The sequence below is a fragment of the Lycium barbarum genome, chromosome 3 (genome assembly GCF_019175385.1).
Source record: "Lycium barbarum isolate Lr01 chromosome 3, ASM1917538v2, whole genome shotgun sequence".
NCBI lineage: Eukaryota > Viridiplantae > Streptophyta > Magnoliopsida > Solanales > Solanaceae > Lycium > Lycium barbarum.
In genome coordinates, this window is record NC_083339.1 from 104,723,533 (window position 1) to 104,746,778 (window position 23,246).

Here is a 23,246-nt window from a genome sequence, read left to right on the forward strand (position 1 = left end):
TTATCCACTTCACATGTTTGGAAACGTGGACTCTGCAGATTAACTTTGTGAAAAATGAGTCACTTATTCATTGCTGTTTTAAAACACATCCGTCCTTCCTGGTTAATACCAGCAAGTTGGTTCATTTAGGGTGTTTCTTTCTTGGAATATTTCAAACTTGATGGATCTTCGGTGTACCAGCTTGAACTTGATTCAGCAGTAGTTCCAGTTTGGTGGTGCTATAAGATTAGTATAGTTGAAGGTTGCTCTATGATACTTTTATCCTGTCTTGCTTCAACTATAAAAAGACGGGGCGAGATAGAGTGCGTTGAAAATAGAAAAAATGCTACAAGGGGTGGGGGGTGGGGTGGGGTGGGGTTAAAGTCTTTGCCGGTTTTGACCAAAACCCGTATCGTAATGGTGATGTTACACCTCAAAAAAATTTCATGTCGTTGCACAGTAAATATACTAACGCAGGGTGAGGCATATATGGTGTTCCTACAAGTAAGAAGTAGTACTTAACGGTTCCCATTAAGATTCCAAAGACATTTGAAGCAAGAGAAGAAAGTTCATTAACAAAGGTGAAGTATACATTGTGTTTCGGAAAGGATTTACAAAGTACCGAGTTAGTGTTGACTTAATAATGTCTTGAGGAAACGTTATAACGCTCCTTAGATTGTTAATGAAGTGTTAAACAAGTGCCAAGAAGGTTCCATAAGGATTGGAGATAAAACGAAATGACAAGAACAAGTTCGGAGAAAAGTGGATTATACGACCATTTACACGGTCCGTATAACCGTTACAGTGAAAGTCCATCACTGATGGAGTTATACAGTCACTTATACTGACCGTATAATGTGTCGTATAATGGTTACAGAAACGAGATGTTGTTGGGGCGATTTCACAGTCACTTATACGGACCGTATAAGTGTCCGTAGAATGCACAACAGGTTAGATTTTTCCAATTATAAATACAAGACCCCACGTTATTATTTTCATTTTTCTCACTTCTCCACTTCTCTCCAAGTCTCTAGAACATTCTACACCCTTCATCCACAATAATTCAAGGGAAATCAAAGATCAATATCACAAATTTAAGGGAATCAAGTGTAAGAATGGTAGCTAGGGTTGCTTGAAGTCAAGAAATCTCCTTGGATTGAAGCTAGGGTTTTTCTTCAAGTGAAGCATTTCCATCCAATGCCCGTCCCTACATAATCAAAGGTAAGTTTTATGATCATTTCATGTTATTTGGAATATTGAGGGTTTGAAAGACTTGGATTGTGGAAGAAGGTAGAATATAAAACTCATATGTGAAGAAATGGTGTTCTTGAATAATAGTGTGACATGAACCATAATTCTTGAGATGTTATGAGTTAAATCTTGTTATAAATGGTATCAATAATATTGGAGAAACATTATATGAGGATGAATGTGGTGTTATAATATGGCTATGGTTACGAGTGACCTTGAGGGGAATTTTGGGAATTTAATAATGTTGAACTTGTCAAGTTATGGATTATTATATTAGGAATGTTGTTATTGATGTTTGGGAGTTGTTATATCATATGGAGGAAGTTTTAGAAACAAAGGAGATGTTGCCCAATTTTCGTTAGCTTTAGCTTAAGCCTAAGCATGTTTTCGATTATCTAATGTTAGTACGAACTCTCTTGAATGTAGAAACGTGAATATTGGAGGGAAGCGTTCAAGTGATTAAGTTAGCAAAAAGTAAAGGTATGTAAGGCTAGTCCCTTCTTTCCTTAAGGCATGATTCCTATGACACGACTTCCTTTATCTTTCCATGACTTTCTTACATTCCGAAAAATATGAGTCTATGTTTATAAAGAGCTTCTCATGAGATGAATAATAATGATGATGAGTCTATGTCCAAAGATTCCAAAGCCTATGATATGATATGCTTATGAAGTTAATGGTTCCTTGATGATATTCATTGTTTTTACACTCACATTATAACGCTAGTTCTTTCAAGGTGAGGCAGGATGATTATAACTACTCCATAATGGAATCGGGGGTTCTCGACCTTACGTCACCCCGATAGAGTTATAGCTTATCCTTGAGTTCTTATGCATGCATTATGATAAGTACATGATGATGATATTACACCGTGCCTAGATGGCCCGGCAGACACCGCTAAGGCGGGCAACATATACACCATGTCTAGAGGGCATGGGTAGACACCACTAGTGGGCGACTTGAGATGTTTACCCCGGACGCGGGCTAATGATAATCACACTGTACCTATATGGTCGGGCAGTTTATATATGCATACATGATATGATGATGTTTATGATGTAAGTTAGCATGCATTATTCAGTCTTAAGTGCCATTCAGTCACAGGTTGTTCTTTACTTGATGTCTCCCTATTTGATCGATATTCTATTATTGTTTATGCCTTACATACTCAGTACAATGTTCGTACTGACGTCCTTTCTTTTTAGACGTTGTGTTCATGCCGACAGGTAGACAGGGAGGTGGCCCAGATTCATAGGAGCTAATCAGCAGATTTACAGGAGCACTCCATTATTCCGGAGGTGCTATTTTGATACATCACTTTGTGTACATATTTGGGCACGACGGGGTCCTGTCCCGTCCTTATGTCTAGTACTCTAGTAGAGGCTCGTAGATATGTATGTATGGGTAGTATGGTCTCATGAGTCCACCATTGTATATTGTATATCATATTTGTAGTCGTGAGGGCTTATGTATATCCATGTATTGCCTTGGAGTTATATGTGTTCAGAATGACTATGATGACTAGTGTAATAAGAGGTGCTCGGTAGCTAGCTCTAGGTACCCGTCTTGACCCCCTAGTCGGGTCGTGACAAAAGTGGTATCAGAGCAGTTCCATCCTAGGGTATGTCTACGAGCCGTGTCTAGCAGAGTCTCGTTTATGGGTGTGAAGCGCGCCACACTTATAAACATGAGGCTGTGGGGCATTTAGGAAAAATGACCATTCTTCTTCTTAGTAGATCGTGCCATAGAGCCATGTTATAAGATTTTCTCCTCCCTAATTGTGCGTTATGATTTCAATGATGCCGCCAAAGAGAAAAGCTATAGTCGCCCAGAAGGGCAGGGCTACGACAGAGAGGCGGATGGAAAAGGAGCCACCAACAAATATAGAAGAAGGTGAATCTTATAATGAGGCTCAATCCAATACCTCTCACACTCCGCCTATTCTAGAATAGCAAGAGGGGGATTCAGCTCCGGCTCCTATGCCTCCAGTTCCTCCACCGGGTGCTTCGGGTCAACAAATGACCGAAGCTATTAAGCTATTGGCGCAGTTAGTTGCCGCTCAGGCACAGCGGCAGAGTACGGGTCCAGGTGACAGGGCAACTAGCGCTAGAGCCCGTGATTTCATAAGTTTAAATCCTCTAGAGTTTTTTGGGTCAAAGCCGGATGAAGACCTGCAAGGTTTTATTGATGAGATGCTAAGGGCGTTGAGAATCATCCATGCCTCCGATACTGAATCTGTGGAGTTGGCATCTTGTAGACTCCGGGATGTGGCGGTTCTTTGGTATAATAACGGGATATCTTCGAGGAAGGAAAATGCACCTCCCTCGGTTTGGCAAGAGTTCGTAAAAGCTTTTATTGGCCATTATTTGCCACCCGAGGTTCGAAGGGCCCGAGCTGACAGGTTTCTAAATTTAAAACAAGGAAATATGAGTGCCCGGGAGTATAGCCTTCACTTTAAGTCATTGGCTAGGAATGCTCCAACTATGTGGCTGAGATGGGAGATAGGGTACACAGATTTTTGAGGGGCTTAGGGCCACATTTGTTCAAAGATTGCTTGACAGCTTCATTGCAGAAGGGGATGGATATTTCCCGTATTCAGGCCCACACCTAGAAATTAGAGGAGCAGCAACAGCCGCAGAGGGGTGAGCATGATATTAATAGAGGACAGAGCAAGAGGGATAGATCTGCCGGTGCTAGTAGTGAGTATAGAGGGGGTCAGCGGCAACAACATTCTAGATATTCGGGCCAGTCCGCGATGAGTGCACCTCCTCGATTTGCAGGCAGGAGATTTGATCGCCTCACTTATTCTGGACAAGTCAGAGTTTGAGAGTTCCAGGTTCTCAGTTTGGAGGTGATTCTAGCCAGCGGAGACCACCAGTGTCGCGATGTATCCAGTGCGGTAGATTACATTCCGGTCAGTGTCGCCGGGGTTCAGATGCTAGCTATGCCTATGGTCAGGTTTGGCATATGATGCGAGATTGTCCATCGATAGGTGGTAGAGTTGGGACTCAGCCCACAGGATCAGCAGTTGGTTCCTCCTTGTCTGTGCGCCCGATAGGGCAGACTCCCCAGGTTCAAGCAGCCCGTGGTAGGGGCAGAGGGGGAGCATCTAGTTCAAGTGGCACCCAGCCCCGTATTTATGCTTTAGCCAGATGACAGGATCTCAAGTCCTCCCCGGATGTGGTTACAGGTATTCTATCCATGTTTTCTCATGGCGTTTATGCATTGATTGATCCGGATTCTACATTGTCTTATATTACTCCCTATATTTCTGGGTGAGACCCGAGCCAATTAAACCTTTCGAGGTATCTACTCCAGTTGGTGATCTAGTAATAGCGAAGCAAGTGTATAAAAATTGTGTGATTGTGGTATGTGATCGCCAGACTACAGCAGACTTGATTGAACTAGAAATTTTAGATTCTGATGTGATTATGGGTATGGATTGGTTGACCTCTTGTTATGCTAATGTCGATTGCCGAATGAAAGTGGTTCGATTCCAATTCCCAGGAGAACCCGTGCTTGAATGGAAAGGTAATACAACGTCTCCTAGAGGTAGGTTTATTTCCTACGTTAAGGTAGAGAAGATGATAGCTAAAGGCTATATTTATCACTTAGTCCGAGTTCATGACACCGAAGCAAAGCCACCGACCTTTCAATCCGTCTCTGTAGTGAATGAATTTCTTGATGTATTTTCAGATGAACTTCCAGGCCTTCCTCCAGAAAGAGAGATTGACTTTTTTATTGACGTGTTACCGAATACTAAACCAATCTCTATCCCTCCTTATAGAATGGCTCCTGCAGAGTTGAAAAAGCTGAAGGCGCAACTGAAAGATTTGTTCGAGAAGGTATTCATTAGGCCCAGATCGTCGGCTCATGTTAAGTATGATTCTATATGGGTGATTGTGGATAGACTCACGAGGTCAGCTCATTTTTTAGTAGTCAGAACTACATATGTAGCAGAAGATTATGCAAAGCTTTATGTTAAAGAGATAGTGCGACTTCACGGTGTTCCTGTATCTATTATCTCCGATAGAGGGACCCAGTTTACAGCCAATTTTTGGAAATCTTTCCAAGAAGGTTTGGGGACTCAGGTGAGTCTTAGTACGGCGTTTCACCCACAGACTGATGGACAAGCTTTCCAGCTGAACGTACCATTCAGACCCTTGAGGATATGCTACGGGCATGTATATTGGATTTTGGAGGTAGTTGAGATGATCACTTACCACTTATTGCTTATAACAACAGCTCTCATTCTAGCATCCAGATGGCCCCATATGAGGCTTTATATGGGCGAAAGTGTAAATCCCTAATTGGGTGGTTCGAAGTAGGAGAGACCAAATTGATAGGGCCAGACTTGGTCCAGCAAGCTATAGAAAAAGTCAAGTTTATACAGGATAGATTATTAACAGCCCAGAGTCATCAAAAGTCATATACGGATAATCGTCAAAGGGGCTTAGAGTTCCAAGTGAAAGATTGGGTATTTTTGAAGGTGTCACCAATGAAGGGCGTCATAAGATTTGGCAAGAAGGGCAAGCTTAGCCCCCGGTACTTTGGAACTTATGAGATTGTACGCAAGGTAGGCCAAGTGGCTTACGAATTAGATCTACCTCCTGATTTGGAGTCAGTTCACCCAGTTTTCCATGTATCGATGCTCCGTAAGTGCATTGGAGATCCTTCTAGAATTGTACCAATTGATTATGTCCAAGTTACCAAACAATTATCTTACGAAGAAGTTCCCATTGCCATTCTGGATAGGCAAGTACGGAAGCTTAGAACCAAAGAGGTAGCTTCAGTTAAAGTTTTATGGAGAAATAATAATAGAGAGGAAATGACCTAGGAAGCTGAAGAATACATGAAGTTCAGGTACCCGCATCTATTTTCACCCCCAGAGGAGACTCAGGCAGAGACGCCATTATCCTCAGGTATGTAGTGTTTTCCTTGGTGTTTTTCATGGTCGTGTGTGTGATATTTGGCACAAATATCATGTTTTGTGTCGTATTAAAACTTCTTCTTATGACTTTTATCGCTTAATTCATGAAGTAACCGTCGTATTTGAACTTATGTCGTTATATTTTATGTGTATAGGTACGATGACGACAAATGATGGGAAATGTGCTTGAAGTGATTGGAATTCGTAGCATATGTCGATAAGCTGAGGTGAAGAGTCGACGAACGAAAACGACGAACTGAAAAGGAGAGTTAATCGACTGCAGATCCTCGCTTTCCTTCCGCATCGCGGAAGGATCGCGAGAAGCTCCATAAATTCAGTCCATCGACCCCCATCGCGTGAAGAAAGCGGAACAACCAAACTCAGTCATCAGGGTGCGCGATCGACCCGCATCGCGTGAAGAAGGCGAGAAGCTGCAGATCATTGCGCGATTCTTCCGCGATGCGGAAGAAAAGCGAGACTCTGCGGATGTTTTCCTAATTAGACTAGGATTTGGATCCCTTATTTATTATTTTTACCCTAGCCTATATATAGACGTTTTTATAGCTGAGAACGGTATTCTGGGATTATTCAAGGATTTGTAAGCCACCGTTCTCCTTTTTATCTCTCTAGGTTGTTTTATTTTTCATCTTTTTCAACCCTAGTTTATTCATGGCTTCTTTTGTCTATGATCGAATCATGAGTAGCTAAATCTCCTAGTTCTAGGGTTGTGGCGAAAGTCTTGAAAGTTGATGTGATGACAATTATTATCTATTGACTTTCCATATTGTGGGTTGCTTATTTATTCTTGATTTCAATTGTTTGATTATCTGGCCAATAGTTAGACACTATCTGTGGTGCGTGGGTTGAACTTGAGAAAGGGAATTCACGTACGTAATAAGAATAAATAGGGTTTGTTCGATTTAATCGTTTAGCTAATGAGGATAGAGATATACCCTTTAGCCCTACTTAGTTGAATACGGTAAAATAAATGCGTTCTTGTTACATCTGATGACCATAGAGATATAGGTATTAAGGTAACATCTACAGGCTTGTGAGTAGTTCGATAGAATATCATAAAGCATAATTAACCCGTTAACTAATAACCCAGGAAAGAAAATAGGTGGAATTGTCTGAAGATCAACTGGATTGTCGAAAGCCATAACCCTAGATCTTTCTCTCATCTGAAATTTCTTACAATCTTAGTCGACGTAGTCCCAGTCATAAAAACACCCATCGCAAATTGTTTACTTTTCAATTTTAGTTTAGTACCACAAACAATCTTGATTTTCACTTTCTTGAATAGTTTCATTCGAATTTGAATTAGTTTAACAGTAGAATCTAAGTCTCTGAGGGATCGATATCTGGACTTAACAATATATATTACTTGTATGACCACGTATACTTGCGTGTGCGTTTGGGAGCAACAAGTTTTTGGCGCCGTTGCCGGGCACTTAGAAAAATTTACTGTTTTTCTAATTTGGGTTTGTTTTTCTATTCAAGTCTTTACTTTTCTTCGTTGTTCTACTTGTGATTCTTCAGGCTTCTCTGGTTTATGCCAAGCACTAGAAGTTCAGGACAACCGTTAGTTGATCTTGATCAGGAAATCGAGAGAACCTTCCGACGACAGAGACAAATGGCTAACGAAGCAGCAAGACTTGCTCTTGAACAGGCAGAAAGGGATAGAGCAAGAAACGCAGATGAACAGGGAGAGAGAGCAGCTGCGAGGGCACAAGAAAAACGAATTCTGTTATCCAGTTATGCTAGGACAAGTCTGGCGACCATTGCTAAAGCTATTGTTAGGCCTGACATTACTGGAAATTTCGAGCTAAAAGAAGGAACAGTGCGGCTGGTGCAACATACGTGCCAGTATATGGGTAAATCTAGTGAAGACCCGCATAAGCTTGATGCAGTTCGTGGAGCTGAGCGAGAATTTCCAATATAGAGATGTTCCCGATGATTATGTTAAGCTGTCCTTATTTCCGTTCTCACTTATTGGCGAAGCAAGGGAATGGTTGACGAATCTTCCTGCCAGTTCTATCACTTCTTGGGAGATATAATCAAATAAGTTTATCGACAGGTTCTTCTCACCCAAGAAGACAAAGGAGCTGCGAGGAAGAATTGCTAACTTCACTCAGAGAGATTCCAAATCTCTACCACACGCTTGGGAAAGGTATAAGGGCTATCTGCGAGATTGCCCCCATCACATGCAGCCAAAAGAGATCATTGGCAACTATTTTGTGGAGGGTCTTAACCATGAATCAAGGGCCCTGCTGAATGCTTCAGCTCAAGGTCAGATATTAAACAAAACATATGAAGAGATGGAAGATCTCCTTGAGATGATGTCTGAGGGTCATCATGAGTATAACGAGACTAACCGGGCGTTACCACAAAAGGCTGCTGGAGTTCTTAAGGTTGATGATGTTGCAGCTATTCGGGCTGATATAGGTACTCTTACTAATGTGATGTTGAGGGTGTTTCCTCAAGCTCAGCAGATTCAACCAGTTCAGCACATTCAGCAGGCAGCATGTGTAGGTTGCGGTGAACCTCATGATTATAACAATTGTCCATTGAATCCAGAGTCTGTCTATTTTGTGGGGCAGCAGTATCGCGGTATGGGTAATCGGGGAAACTATTATGAGAATAATTACAACACTACATTTTGGAAGCAGGATTTCCACAAGCCGAACAATTATCAGCAACCTCAAGCTCAACCAGCCAACAATTTAGAGGAATGATGAAGCAACTCATAGCTCAAAATCAGGCGATGCAGCAGCAAAATCAGAAAATTCAGAGTGAGATGCAGAAATCTATTCATGAGCTTGAGCGTCAGATGGGGCAGATGGCTCTTATGCAGAATGTCAGACCTCCGGGTGCTCTTTCGAGTGATACTGAAAAGAATCCAAAAGAATGCAAAGCAGTCACCTTGAGGAATGGTAGAGAGCTAGAGGAAGTGCCACCGAAAAAGAAGAACATAGCAGAAGCAGAACTTATCCCTGCTAAGCGAGCTGAACTAAAGCAAACAGTCGCAGAGCAGCATGTAGAGGAAGTGGTGCGACCACCCCCTCCCTTTCCACAGCGACTTCAGAAACAAAAGGCAGATTCGGCTTGCAAGAAATTTCTAGAACTCTTAAAACAGGTACACATCAACATACCTTTGGTGGAGCTTCTGCAAGAAGTCCCAAAATATGCAAAATATATTAAAGATGTAGTCGCGAACAAACGGAGCTGGACAGAGTTTGAGACAGTTGCACTTACGGAGGACTGCAGTTCTAGAGTGAGGAGTAAGATCCCTCCAAAGTTGAAAGATCCGGGAGCTTCACAATTTCAATTACGATTGGAAACATTGAAGTTGGGCTAGCATGGTGTGATTTGGTGCTAGTATTAATCTTATGCCCACCTCGGTGTTCCTAACGTTGGGTTTGGGAGAGCCTAGGCCGACCACTATTACATTGCAGTTGGCTGATCGATCTCTTGCTTATCCTGATGGTATTATTGAGGACGTTCTTGTGAAGGTAGGTCTATTTATTCTGCCGGTTGATTTTGTGATACTCGATTATGAAGCAGATAAGAATGTTCCACTCATCATGGGGAGAGGATTCTTGGCTACTGTTGATGCTGTGATCCGAGTGAAAGATGGAAAAATGTCCATGACAGTTAATGGGCAAGAGGTGAATTTTGATGTGTTTAAAGACACCAGACTTCTAGCCCATTATGAGGAGTTGAAGATGATTTCTGTGGTGGAACCCGAGCTCACAAATGCCGAATTGGATCACTTTCTCGCCTCGTGAGATCCGTTGGAAACAGCTTTGGTGTATGGGGAAGATCTGAAGATAGATGCAGAAGTGGACGAGTTTCTTAGCATTCTTGACACCTCATGTGCTTATCTACGAGCAAGGACACCGTTTGAGGAGCTAGACATACCAGAGTCATGGAAGAAGCCGAAACCGTCTATCGAAGAGGCTCCCGTTCTTGAGTTGAAACCATTGCCTCCTCACCTTCGCTATGCTTTCTTGGGTAGCGGAGACACATTGCCCGTAATCCTCTCGGCCTATTTGACTGATGTGCAGGTTGAACGTGTATTACGAGTGCTGAGAGATCGAATCTGATCCCTCGGGTGGTCAATAGCTGATATTCGGGGTATTAGTAGCTCGTTTTGCATGCACAAAATTTTATTGGAAGAAGGCAGCAAACCCAGTATTGAGTGTCAGAGGCGACTAAACCCGATCATGAAGGAGGTGGTGAAGAAAGAGGTAATCAAGTGGCTTGACAGCTGCATCATTTATCCCATCTCAGACAGCAATTGGGTGAGTCATGTACAATGTGTCCCGAAGAAAGGGGGCATAACTGTGGTGGAAAACGAGAAGAACGAATTGGTGCCTCAACGAACTGTCACGGGCTGGAGGATATGCATCGACTATCGCAAGTTAAACAACGCCACCAGAAAAGATCATTTCCCTTTACCCTTCATGGATCAGATGCTCGACAGATTGGTTGGGCATGATTATTATTGCTTTTTGGATGGTTATTCGGGTTACAACCAGATCATGATCGCGCCCGAGGATCAAGAAAAGACCACATTCACATGTCCGTATGACACGTTTGCATTCCGGAGGATGCCCTTCGGTTTGTGCAATGCTCCAGGTACCTTCCAGCGATGCATGATGGCTATCTTCACCGATATGGTGGAAAATTATGTGGAGGTACTTATGGATGACTTCTCTGTCTTTGGAGATTCTTTTGATGACTGTTTGAACCATCTGGATGACGTGTTAGCTCGTTGTGAAGAAACAAACTTGGTACTTAACTGGGAAAATTTTTATTTCATGGTTCGCGAGGGAATTGTTCTTGGGCACAAGATATCGGGCAAAGGAATAGAGGTTGACAAGGTGAAGATTGAAGCAATTGAAAGATTACCACCACCCGTTTCAGTTCGGGGAGTGCGCAGTTTTCTTGGGCATGCTGGCTTCTACCGACGGTTCATCAAAGACTTTTCTAAAGTTGCTAACCCACTTTGCAAGCTTTTAGAGAAAGATGTGAAGTTTGTGTTCAATGAAGCCTGTCTGACGGTTTTTGATGGGCTGAAACGCAGGTTGGTGTCTGCCCCTATTATCGTTGCACCCGATTGGTCTCTACCATTTATTCTAATGTGTGATGCAAGGGATTTTGCTGTGGGCGCTGTCCTTGGTCAGAAAAGGGACAAGATCTTTCACCCTATTTATTACGCCAGAAAGACACTTGATACAGCCCAGATGAATTATACTGTCACGGATAAGGAGTTATTGGCGGTTGTCTACGCCTTTGAAAAATTCCGATCATACCTGGTGGGCACGAAGGCGATTGTCTACACTGATCACACGGAAGTTCATTACTTGTTTGAAAAGAAGGATGCAAAGCCGAGGCTTATTCGTTGGGTGTTGTTGCTGCAAGAGTTCGACATCGAGATTTTAGATCGAAAGGGCACAAAAAATCAGGTGGCAGATCACTTATCGAGGTTAGAAGATCGAGAACATGTGGATGAAGCAGTGGGGATTAATGAGACTTTTCCAGATGAACAGCTTTTTGCTCTTAAATCAGCTGAGGTGCCATGGTATGCAGACATGGTGAACTTTATAGTAAGTGAGATTTACCCCCCTGGTGCAAATCACGAGAAAAAGAAGCGGATCCTGCATGACAGTCGTTTCTATGTATGGGATGAGCCCTATCTTTACCGAGTTGGCCCAGATCAACTAATCAGAAGGTGTGTTCCAGAGGAAGAGGTCTCAGCGATTCTCGAGAAGTGTCACTCATCACCCTATGGAGGACATCATGTTGGGGACAGAACAACCGCCAAGGTACTTCAGTCCGGATTCTACTGGCCAACTTTGTTCAAAGATGCTCATGAATTTGTGTGAGCATGTGATAGCTGCCAGAGAACCGGAAATATTTCCAAGCGTCATGAAATGCCTTTGAAGGGCATCTTGGAAATCGAGTTGTTTAATGTGTGGGGTATTGATTTCATGGGCCCCTTCATACCATCCAAGGGAAATAAATACATATTGGTGGCTGTAGACTATGTTTCGAAGTGGGTGGAGGCCATTGCACTCCCCACCAATGATGCGAGTGTGGTGGCGCGATTTCTAAAAAAGAACATTTTTACGAGGTTTGGGACCCCGCGGGCCATCATCAGCGATCAAGGTACACACTTCTGTAATCGGCTCTTTGATAAATTGCTGCTCAAGTATAGGGTGAAACACAAGGCAGCGACTGCTTACCACCCTCAGACGAGTGGTCAAGTGGAGGTATCGAACAGAGAAATGAAGAGGATTCTGGAGAAGACTGTGAGCGTAAGTAGAAAAGATTGGTCATTAAAGCTTGATGACGCTCTGTGGGCATACAGAACAGCGTACAAAACTCCGATTGGTACATCCCCCTATAAGTTCGTTTTTGGTAAGGCATGTCATCTATCAGTCGAGCTTGAGCATAGAGCATATTGGGCGATCAAGAAGCTGAATCTCGACATGGTTCAAGCTGGAGAGAAGAGACTGTTGCAGCTGCACGAGTTGGAGGAATTTCGCTATCATGCTTATGAAAACGCGAAAATGTATAAGGAGCGCACTAAAAGAATTCATGACAGGCGTATCCAATCTCGTGACTTTGAGCCTGGGCAGTTAGTATTGCTGTATAACTCCAGGCTGAAGATTTTCGGTGGAAAGCTAAAGAGCAAATGGTCCGGACCATTCGAAGTAGTTCGCGTGACTTCACATGGTGTAGTCGAGCTTAAAAGACCTAACTCAGATGAGACATTCTTGGTTAACGGGAAGCGAGTGAAGCATTACTACGGGGAGGCCACTGACCGTGCCAGGACCACCATCGATCTAGAAAAGGCTTGAGGAGAGCCTGCGTCGTGCCGCGACGTTAAATCAGGCGCTCCTCGGGAGGCAACCCGTGTAAAAAAAAAGTGTCGTGCCACGACCGTAACTAAGGCGCTTGTTGGGAGGCAACCCATTTCTTTTGTAGGATATAAGTCACGTTTGTTCATGCTGCAGGAATCGGGCGAAAAAGAAGAAAACAGACAAAGTGCCCAGTGATTTGCGCAATAGACCCGCGATGCGGTCAAATCGCGCATCAAAAATCAGAAATGCCTAGTGATTTGCACGATCCACCCGCGAAGCGGACAGATCGCGTGGAGTTCTGCAGCTTCGAGCGATCGACCCGCGATGCGGACTGATCACGCGGGTCGACTCGGTTTGTATATTTATTTTCCGTAATATAGGGTATACACGGCTTCCTCTCCTCACTTTCATTATACAACAATCCCCAACTCTTCCCATTCTCTTGAATACGAAAAAAAAAACCATCCCCATTCCCTCTCTCACGCAAACAACTTCAAGTTGTAATCCATCCCACATCAACACCACAAGGTATGTGTTCATCTTCCCTATTTTCTCTCTCTTTGTCATTGTGTTGGTATGTGTAAAATAGGGATATGGGGTATGGGCGAATTGTGGGCGGGGATTGGTATTGCTTATGCAATAGGTGCGGATGTGGCTGGTGCACGTTCTGCCTGAGTCTGGTTATTATGAGGAACTGACGAATTTACTGACTGAGTCTGGTTACCTCCTGTGCCCTGTCTAATTGAAGGGCGATTTCGCTAAACATGGCCCGGCTGGCCATACCCATAGCAAACATTCGATCCAGAGCGGCACTCTCCCGGGTGCCTCTTCCCACACTTAGCACAAATCGGATTGGTGAAGTTACTCTGAGCCACACTGGCCTGAGACTGGGAGCCTGACGACCTGAAATTATGCTGACGGTTATCTTTCCTGAACTTGGAAATTGGAGCACTTGCTGTGGATGGAGCATGTCCGGCTGACCTGTTCTTAAAGAACTTTCTGTTTTCATTACTGCTGAACTGTCCGGTAGACTTGGCTCTCTTGTTGAACTCCTTGTCTTTCTCTTTCTGTAAGGCTTCTTCCTCCTTCAGCCTTAGCTTCCCTGACCTCTATTGGCATGAAGTGGTCTAGGAATGCACTTGTAAACTCATCCCATGTAGCATCAGGTGCATCCTCGCCTCGGGACAATTCCCAAGATTCATATCAAGTGTTAGCAATGCTCTGCAGCTGATAAGCTCCAAAAATTAGATGCTTCGGTTTCCGTAACTGTCATAATCCTGATAATTTTTTAAAGAGCATCAATGTGGACCTGAGGGTCCTCATCTTTCTTTGTCCCCGTAAAGACTGAGGGATTTATCCTGAGAAAGTCCTTAATCTTAGAAAATTCTCCATTATTTCCTGAACTTGACCAAGATTTCCGACGTTGGGTCTGAGCTGCTACCAATTGTGTGAGCATATTGATAGCATTCCTAACATCCCCATCCAAATCACTAGGAGGTGCAACTGTAAGAGCGGTTGGGGTTGCTGTCGGAGTCGGAACGGTCTCTTCGCGAGTTGCTTCCGCAATAGCCCCTTGGCTGGTGGCTGTGACCTTTCTGGTGTATTTTATTTTCGTAGGCATTTTCTGGAAATATGTACACGCACGAATTAGAAAGACATCGTGAAAGTACTGCTCTAACTGCACGATATAGAGTATGAAGGAAGTGAAACAATCCTAAATGTCTTGGTGGTCAACTGTTTATATGTATGGGGCCCTCACATATATAAAGGTGACCCCACTAGACACGGTTTCATAGACTTCCTAAATACACCTGAACTTAGGCTCTGATACCAAGCTTTGTCACGCCCTGAACCACACTCAGACCTTGCTTGAACGTGTCCGAGCGAACCTCATGGCTTTCTTGTTAAGATGGGCATCAAAACAACCTATATGATGCAATTTAAATGAATCATGAAAACGTAATTGCGGAATAAAATCTTGAAGTAATCTCATAGCATGAAAACATAATAGTCTGCAAACATAAAAGCAGAACTGACTCCGTGAACTAACATCTGTCTATGAAACCTCTAAAACATGTCTGAATACTAACTACCAAGACATGGCCCTAGACTACCATAAACTGAATACTAGTGAATACTAGTGCAGACTTCATGTTGAACCTCGAGAGAAGTGGGGTTCACCGATAAGCTGATAACTGAGGTGATCCTACTGCGCATGTGTATGCTCCTGAAAATCGGTATCTGCACCGTGAAGTGCAGGCCCCCAGGCAAAAAGGGACGTTAGTACATGCTGCATAGTACTAGTATGTAAAACCTGCTGAAATGAAGAACATGGCACAATATAGGTATAGGACATGAACTGAAACGGGATATAACCTGAACATGAGCATGAAATGTGAGTAAAGTCTGAAAATAGTAAATCAATGGAAATGCATCTATATATAACTTCTTGTAACGTGGGGAGTGCTATAGTATAACCGACAACATGATCTGGCACTTGCGTCCTACCAGCAGAACAATCACACCTTGCCAGGGATATGAGATTTAAATAATAATAAGCATGTAAGGATCCAAACTGCATAATGATTGCCTCCTTGCTGACAACCCTTATCCTACGGTGGCTATGTAGTTTCAGGCTTTACTGAGCCTTCTCGGTTAACTAAGCAAATCCAAAAACATGTGAATTATCATGATAGCTTGTGAGATCATGGTTTCATGAGATACTTGTCATGGTCTTGCAAATATGTTCTTGATTCATGAATAATAATAATAATAATAATAATAATAATACTAATAATAATAATAATAATAATAATAATAATAATAAATACATATAGTTATCTTGAAAACATGCTTGTGTCTTGCTAACAAAACCACAAAGTTTAATAAAAACATAATGGGAATGCATGAGGATGAATTCATGATTCACGGATTAAGCTTGAATTCCTAATAACCGTAATGGAAAATTAGGAATACAATAATGGATATAGATACACAATTCATGATCATAATTACATAACTATGGGCTACCAATATGTTGGATTTAATGCCATAGGATTTGAACTTCATAGAATATAAGAAAATAAAAATAAAAGAAACGAGGCATGGGGAAGAACGTAGAGATTCCCACATGTAGATAGAAGAAGTTCTACATATCTTAGTAAAGTTCCAAACTTGAAACACCAAACTTGAAACAATTCCCTAGGGTTTAAACCTTGAGCCTTGAGTTTTTCTTGAAAAACCTAGATTAGGAACAATGATTTCTTGCTTAGATTATAAGGATATGTATTAGAATTGACTTGGAATAATTAGAGTAGGCTTACCTTGGTGTTCTTGATGATGGGAGAGGGCAGGAGGTCGTTATAGGGCTTGAAGGAATGAAAAATAATGATTTGGACTGATATGGATGAATATATACTGTTCTCGAAAATTAATTTTACGCCCAGCAAAATACTGGCCATATTTTGAAAGACGGACCGTATTTTGAAATATTGTCTGTATTCTGTGCGGACTGCATTGCGGCTCTTCAGTAAAATGGTCATAACTCTTTGCAAAGATGTCTGTTTGACCCCTATAATATACCGTTGGAAAGGTATTTCAAATCTCTATACCTTTTATCAAGAAAGTTTTCCAAATTCCAAATACATTTTGAAATACGGGCCATATTTCAAAATACGGTCCGTATTTAACAATATGACCTCCAAATGCCAAATTCCAAAATGCTCAGAAATCTTTGGTACCATTTTACGACTTGAAATACGGGTCGTATACTGAAATACGATCACTATTCATGGGCGTAAACCCCATCTTACAACTGAAGCGGAAATTCTAATTCCCACATTCTTTATTTGGCTTTCTAAGTCCAGGATCATGGTCAAAGCTTAGGTTAAAGGTACGGGGTGTTATAGCATGGTTCAGCTATGAGTTTTATGGGCCACCCACTTGTCCAGTAAGGTACAGGTACAAGAGTAGAGGTGTTTGGTTAGTAGTGGCCAGGCACTCGTCATGACTCAGCGGATGGGTCGTGACAGATGACTTCAGCCAAATTATTATGATATTTTTAGAAGGTGTTTTGTTAAATTTATAAGCATTTTTTTGTAACTTATCTACGTATTTGGTAAATATCAAAAATGTTTATAAGTTAAGTGCTTATAAGTCAAAATTGGTCATAAGCAGTAAGTTGATCACTGCCAACTTATGTTTTACATCTTACAAATACTTTTTGGTTTGACCAAAGCCCAAAGGAGCTAAAGAATATGTTGGTGCCTCAAAACTTAACCAACACCCTATTCTAGCAACTCAAGAGGAACAATTCATCACTCTGCAGATTCCAAATGATTTTCCTAGATAGTGGAAAAATCATGGTTTCACTCATATCCATTTTGGTGCTGTTAGAATTGCATTAACATATCATGGAAGAAAAGGCCAACCAGTTGTGGCTCGCCTTGCCTTTCTTGATACCAGATATGTTGAATACCAACATGCGAATTTGGGTACCACAGAAGTCACTCTAAATGCCGGGACAGTTTTTGTCACTATATTCCCAAATTTTAACATGTCCTTGTATGATCCATATCTAACGGAGGCTTTAAAAATCCAAGTCCAAATTCAAGGTGCTTCACAAACTAAAGATGCTATTCAAGCTACTTTACACTACCAAATAGCTTGGCGAGTTCAGAATCATGCTATGGATCTCTCTCTTCCAGGTGGAGAAAATGTTTTGCTCTTAAAAGTATGTGACCAACGGAACTACCATGTGCACCCAAATCCCAAAACAACTCTCTAGGGAAGAACTTATCGAAGTCCTTCCAGATACATGGGTCACGAATTATGAAAAGCTGAGAGAACCTGTTGAACCTCTCTAATCCTCTGAACCCACATTTTCCAAAAAAAAAAACCGATAAAATAGTTGCCATAAGCTTTGACCACTCTCACCTTAAAAAGCCCAACAAAACAACCTTCTCTTTCCAGATGTATCATCCCACTTATAACCAAGCACACCAAGATGACCATAAAATATTCGCTTACCATCTCCCAAGTATCATGATAGAACATGACTGGATGAAGCAGTTCGATAATGAAGGTCATGATGTATGGTGGTTCAAATGTCCTTTCACGGGACACTGCCCATAGGATATCCAATGTGACTGTCAAGAATGTCTTGATGATGAAATTGAATGGGATGAACATCATGCAAGAAGATCCAAATCAAAGAAAAAAGGGAGAAACTCTGAAAGAGAGTTCCAAACAAGGTACGAAGAAGGAGATTCATCTATCGGTTCCCTGAGTTGTCCAGGAAAATATGAATTCCTTGTTTCGTACAAACCCCAAAACTGGCCACCTTTCCCTAACAAAAATTTATATCACAAACCTTCATACCCAAATATCCCAAAGCCAGAAATACTCATGATGAACCCCTCAAGCTCCAGTCACACCCCTGAATTTCTTTCGCGACAACCTTTTGAAAAAGATAGTGCAAACCATGCCCCAAAAATTCCAAGGCAAAATATTGTGCTGCCCACTGGAGAAAAGCCACCAACAAGTGAAGTAGAAGCAACAATCAACTGGCAATCCGAAAATGCCATTTGCCAAAACAAAGTGTTAACTAATATTAGCACTTCCATCAGAAATGCTGCTCACACACAGAACAAGATGATGAGCAGGGTGGAGACAATTGAGAAAAAGTGGAACAAGAATCTTCTCAGCATGCTAGACTGATCAAAGCCCTGGAATTGCAAATGACAAATATGCAGTATGAGATTTGTCCACCAGGCACTTCCCTTTTCCACTTCTTTAACCAACAACAAAAGGAAATGGCTGACCTTAAAGAACAAATACAGCTATTGAGATATGGTCACCTTGAACCACAAAAAACACAAAGCTGCCCATCAAAACCCACCTTTTTCCCCATGTCCTCTCAAACATACTCACCACCAAAACTTGACCGTTCTTTCACTATGTTCCCATCCACAAAACGAGACCCTATGTGTTTTTCCCAAAAACAAAACGATGAACCTGAGTTTGATATTGCAAAAATGGTTTGGGAAAGGAAAGACTCTATGGCGGCCCAAAAGAAGTCCAAAAGAAAGAAAGAACTCGAGGAAAGTTCAAAAGAACCCGAGCTGGAAAACTTGATGATCTCGACCCAAAAGATTCCTAACCTGTACGTGGCCGAACCCACAAATGATATAGAGGCGGATGATACCCTAGGATCCAGTGACCAAGATTCATATGATACTGATCCTATGGAACAAAGCGTTGAGACAAACGAAGATTCCTGAGTTGACTCTTCAGAGGAAGATAATCCACCAATATTCATGAATCAACCCAGACAAAAATCTATGAAGTAGATGATGATCGTGACGAGATGACGGATGAGCCAATTCCAGAAAGAAAGCCAGAACCAACAACCGCAAAATTCGTTGGGACTGGATTCCATACTTTCAGTCTAGATGATATCAAAGTATCAAAATAGCCCCAAAGGATCCAGGATTTCTTCACTTGGATGGTGACAAAGAATCTTGACGAACGGGAAAAGTACATGATCCTGTCAGAATTCACTTCAAGGTTCTCCGGAATTCACTTGGGACACAAGACAAAAATATGTTTCTCACATCCCAAGACTTTGCTTTCAACATCAAAATACTTCAAGAAGTATTGTGGAGATACCGGCCAAAGGCAAGAAACACTAAGGAGACAGTTCTTCGAAATGCAATGCGTAGCATTTGACAGAGATGTCATCGATATCCATTTTCAGAAGATGGCTAAAATGTTCTTTGAGTTAGGCGGAGAGGCTAGTCTCAAGCAAGCCTTTGTTTCATCACTTCCAAAGATGTTAGCAAGCCGGACCGTGACGATCATTGAGGAGAAGTTCCAATCAATAACGATCCCACCCGTCGGCTACATCAGGCAAGCAATATTTCTAGCACTGGATGATATCTGCACAAAGATATCTGTTTTGAAGCAGATCATACGAAACAATCCAGCCCTTGATAAAGCTTGCGGCAAGTCTGACCTAATTACTAGGTCAAGCTGTTCGTGCCATGCCCCCAGACGAAAAAGAAGATTCAAGCGATTCAAATGGTCAAGGCCTTCAGGAGAAAGATCGCAGTTCAGGAGACGCACAAAATATTTCAGGAGAAGGAGCCCAGGCAAGTCCCGAAAAAATGATAGATTCTTCATCTGCAACAAGATTGAGCATTATGCAAAAAATTGTCCCCAATCCAGAAGGTCGATCAAGCTTCTTACTGAAATAGAGGACTACACTGGTATCCATCTAGGTGAAGATGACGATCTTGAATCTGTTCTCTCATTAGAGAACGAACCTGCTGAGAAGACCCTCTTTTCCATGGATGTGTACGAAGATTATGGCGATGAATATTACCAGATTTCAGAACCAGGGGGAAAGGCTCAAGAAGATATCAACAGCATCATGGTGATCCCGCAGGTCCAGCTTAAAGTTTATCTATCCAAATGGGATAAACCAATCCAGGTTATTGCTTTCATGGACACTGTAGCGGCATGTTCACTGATGAACCCAGCCGTCCCTCCTGAGGATCAATGGATTCCACATTTCAAAGATTTCAACACTGCTGGGACTGGAGTCCTAATCACCACAGTCATCACAAAGCATCCAATCACAATTGAATTCTTCTCACGGTTAAAGTTTCGAACAAAGCTGATTGGATCAGATGTCCCAGGAAAAGATCTCATTGTCCGATTTTACATCTTCAGGCAACTTAAAGATCAGCTCCAGATCAAAGCCCATGGAATAACGTTCAAGAAACAATTCAAACCATATACAGATGTTTTACGATTATTCCAAATAACTGATGCTGAACAGATCAAGGAGATAGAAAAGCAGTTGGTGGAGCATTCATGTACGGATTCTCACAAGGAGTTTATGGGAAAATGCAAAAAGCCTCTATGGATAAATGAGGAGTTTTTCATCAAACTCCCCTTCAAGAAGAATGAAAGCATTAATCCAATGAAGGCAAGTCACTCCGGCATGAACCCAGATCATCTTCAGCTTGCCAAAAGGGAATGTGAAGAGCTCTTGGAGTTTGGACTTATCAAGCCCTCTAATTCGCAATGGGCGTGCGAGGCATTCTATGTCAATAAACGGGCGGAACAAACAAGAGGTAAACTCAGATTAGTCATAAACTATCAACCTCTTAACTATTTCCTCTAAGATGATAAATTACCTATCCCAAATAAACTCACCCTTTTTTCACACTTAGCCAAAGCTAAATACTTTTCCAAGTTTGACCTTAAATCAGGGTTTTGGCAATTGAGAATACACCCAGAAGATAGACGAAAAATAGGGTTTTGTATACCCGATCATCACTTTCAATGGAAGATCATGCCCTTTGGGTTGAAAATGGCACCCTCATTGTTCCAAAAATCCATGATAAAATTAGTTCAAATCATCCTCCATACATCACTAGTGTACATTGATGACATCTTACTCTTTAGTGATACTATGGAAGAAGACCTCACTTTGCTCCAACAATTCCATGACCTGGTGGAGAAAAATAGGATCATGCTCTCACAGAAAAAGTTGATTCTTGCTAAAAAGGAAATTGATTTTCTGGGGATGCATTTTTTTCATAGACCATACAGCCCAGAGACACATATTTGTCAAGAACTGCTCAAATTCCCAGACACCAATTTTACAACGAAGCAACTCCAACAATTATTAGGTGTGATTAATTATGTTAGAGATTTTATCCGTAATGTCTCTACATACATTGCTCCACTTACAAAAATGCTCAAGAAGAATGCCCCAGGTTGGGGAAAGGAACAGGATGAAGCAGTTAAGAGAATAAAAGAAATCTCAAAAGAGGTCAAAGCCCTCCATATTCCATCAGACGGGAAAAAGATATTGCAGACAGATGCCAGCAACGAATATTGGAGTGCGGTACTTTTTGAAGAAACAGATGGCCAATGGAAAATATGCGGATATGCCAGTGGAAAGTTCAAAGATGCTGAACAACACTATCATTCCACATTCAAAGAAATTCTTGCCATAAAGAATGGGATTAAAAAGTTTAATTTCTTTTCAATTCACACAGAGTTTCTTATCGAGATGGATATGAAGGCTTTCCCGAAGATGATCCAGATAAATCCAAAGATTATCCCAAATCCGCAGATTCTCAGATGGGCACAATGGTTCTCCCCTTACAAATTCCAAGCAAAGCACCTCAAAAGGAAGGATAATATTCTAGCGGATTTCCTATCCAGGACAGATGAGTTTTCAAAGAGATTTCAAGCCAAGCTGCAGAAGAGGCTAACTAGCCAAATTTTCATGCTTGCAAGCTCACCAGGAGCTAGTTCATCCAGAATAGCAGATCATCCGCCAGAATTCTTCAGCAAGTTTGTGGACCCATTTGATCCATCCATCCTTATAGAAAGAAGGAATTTCTATGAGCTTCTAGTTTTCAAAAAATATGGAGGATCCATCCTTAAGCCATTCGGAGTCAATCCAGAATACCCATTCTGTCACATATTCATAGCAATGCACAATGATTTTCCACAGGAGCTATTATGGTTTTTCTGGTACTTATGTCACCAGTATTATATTTTCATGGAATTCAAGTGCGACATGTTCTGATGTTTTGAAAGGATTGAACCTACTCTCAAAAAGCTTCTGCAATGATTCAAACCACGAAGATATTGGGTTCAATGTTTCCAAGACTCTTATGTAGTAAAAGTGTTCATGTTACATCGAACGATAAAGATTATTGATGGGAAGGTCTATGCTCAACCAGATATTTCACTATGGTGGGAATTCCCCGTCTCTATCTTATCCTTAGAAGATGAATACAGCGAAGCACAGAGAATTATTTTCCAGCAAAATAGGTGCATCTTAAAGGAGATATGACCGAAAGAATGGGCTCGATGGAATTACGACTCCCATTGCATAAAGGAGGGTTCTTCAACCCCCCATTGTTACCCAAAGTTAAGGGACGATTTTACGCCCACAAGGTGTTCGATAAAAGTCCTAAACCAAGTTTTTGTGAAATTGTGAAGTCTTGAGTAGCAATGGAACATTTACTGAACTTAGGAACCCTTATGAACTTCATTTCACCATGAAATTCGAATTGTGAGGACGGATTGGAGAAAGGTGATTCTTTTTCATCCTAAGCAACATGACAATCGCGTACTTTGTTTTTGTTTGCTAGGTCTTGTAGGAGTAGTTAACTTCTTTGGAC

At 41.8% G+C, this 23,246-nt stretch overlaps 1 pseudogene; it reads left to right on the forward strand.

Moving 5' to 3' along the window:
- Nucleotides 1-23,246, forward strand: part of LOC132631069 (DEAD-box ATP-dependent RNA helicase 55-like) — a 56,893-nt pseudogene that overhangs the window by 7,813 nt on the left and 25,834 nt on the right.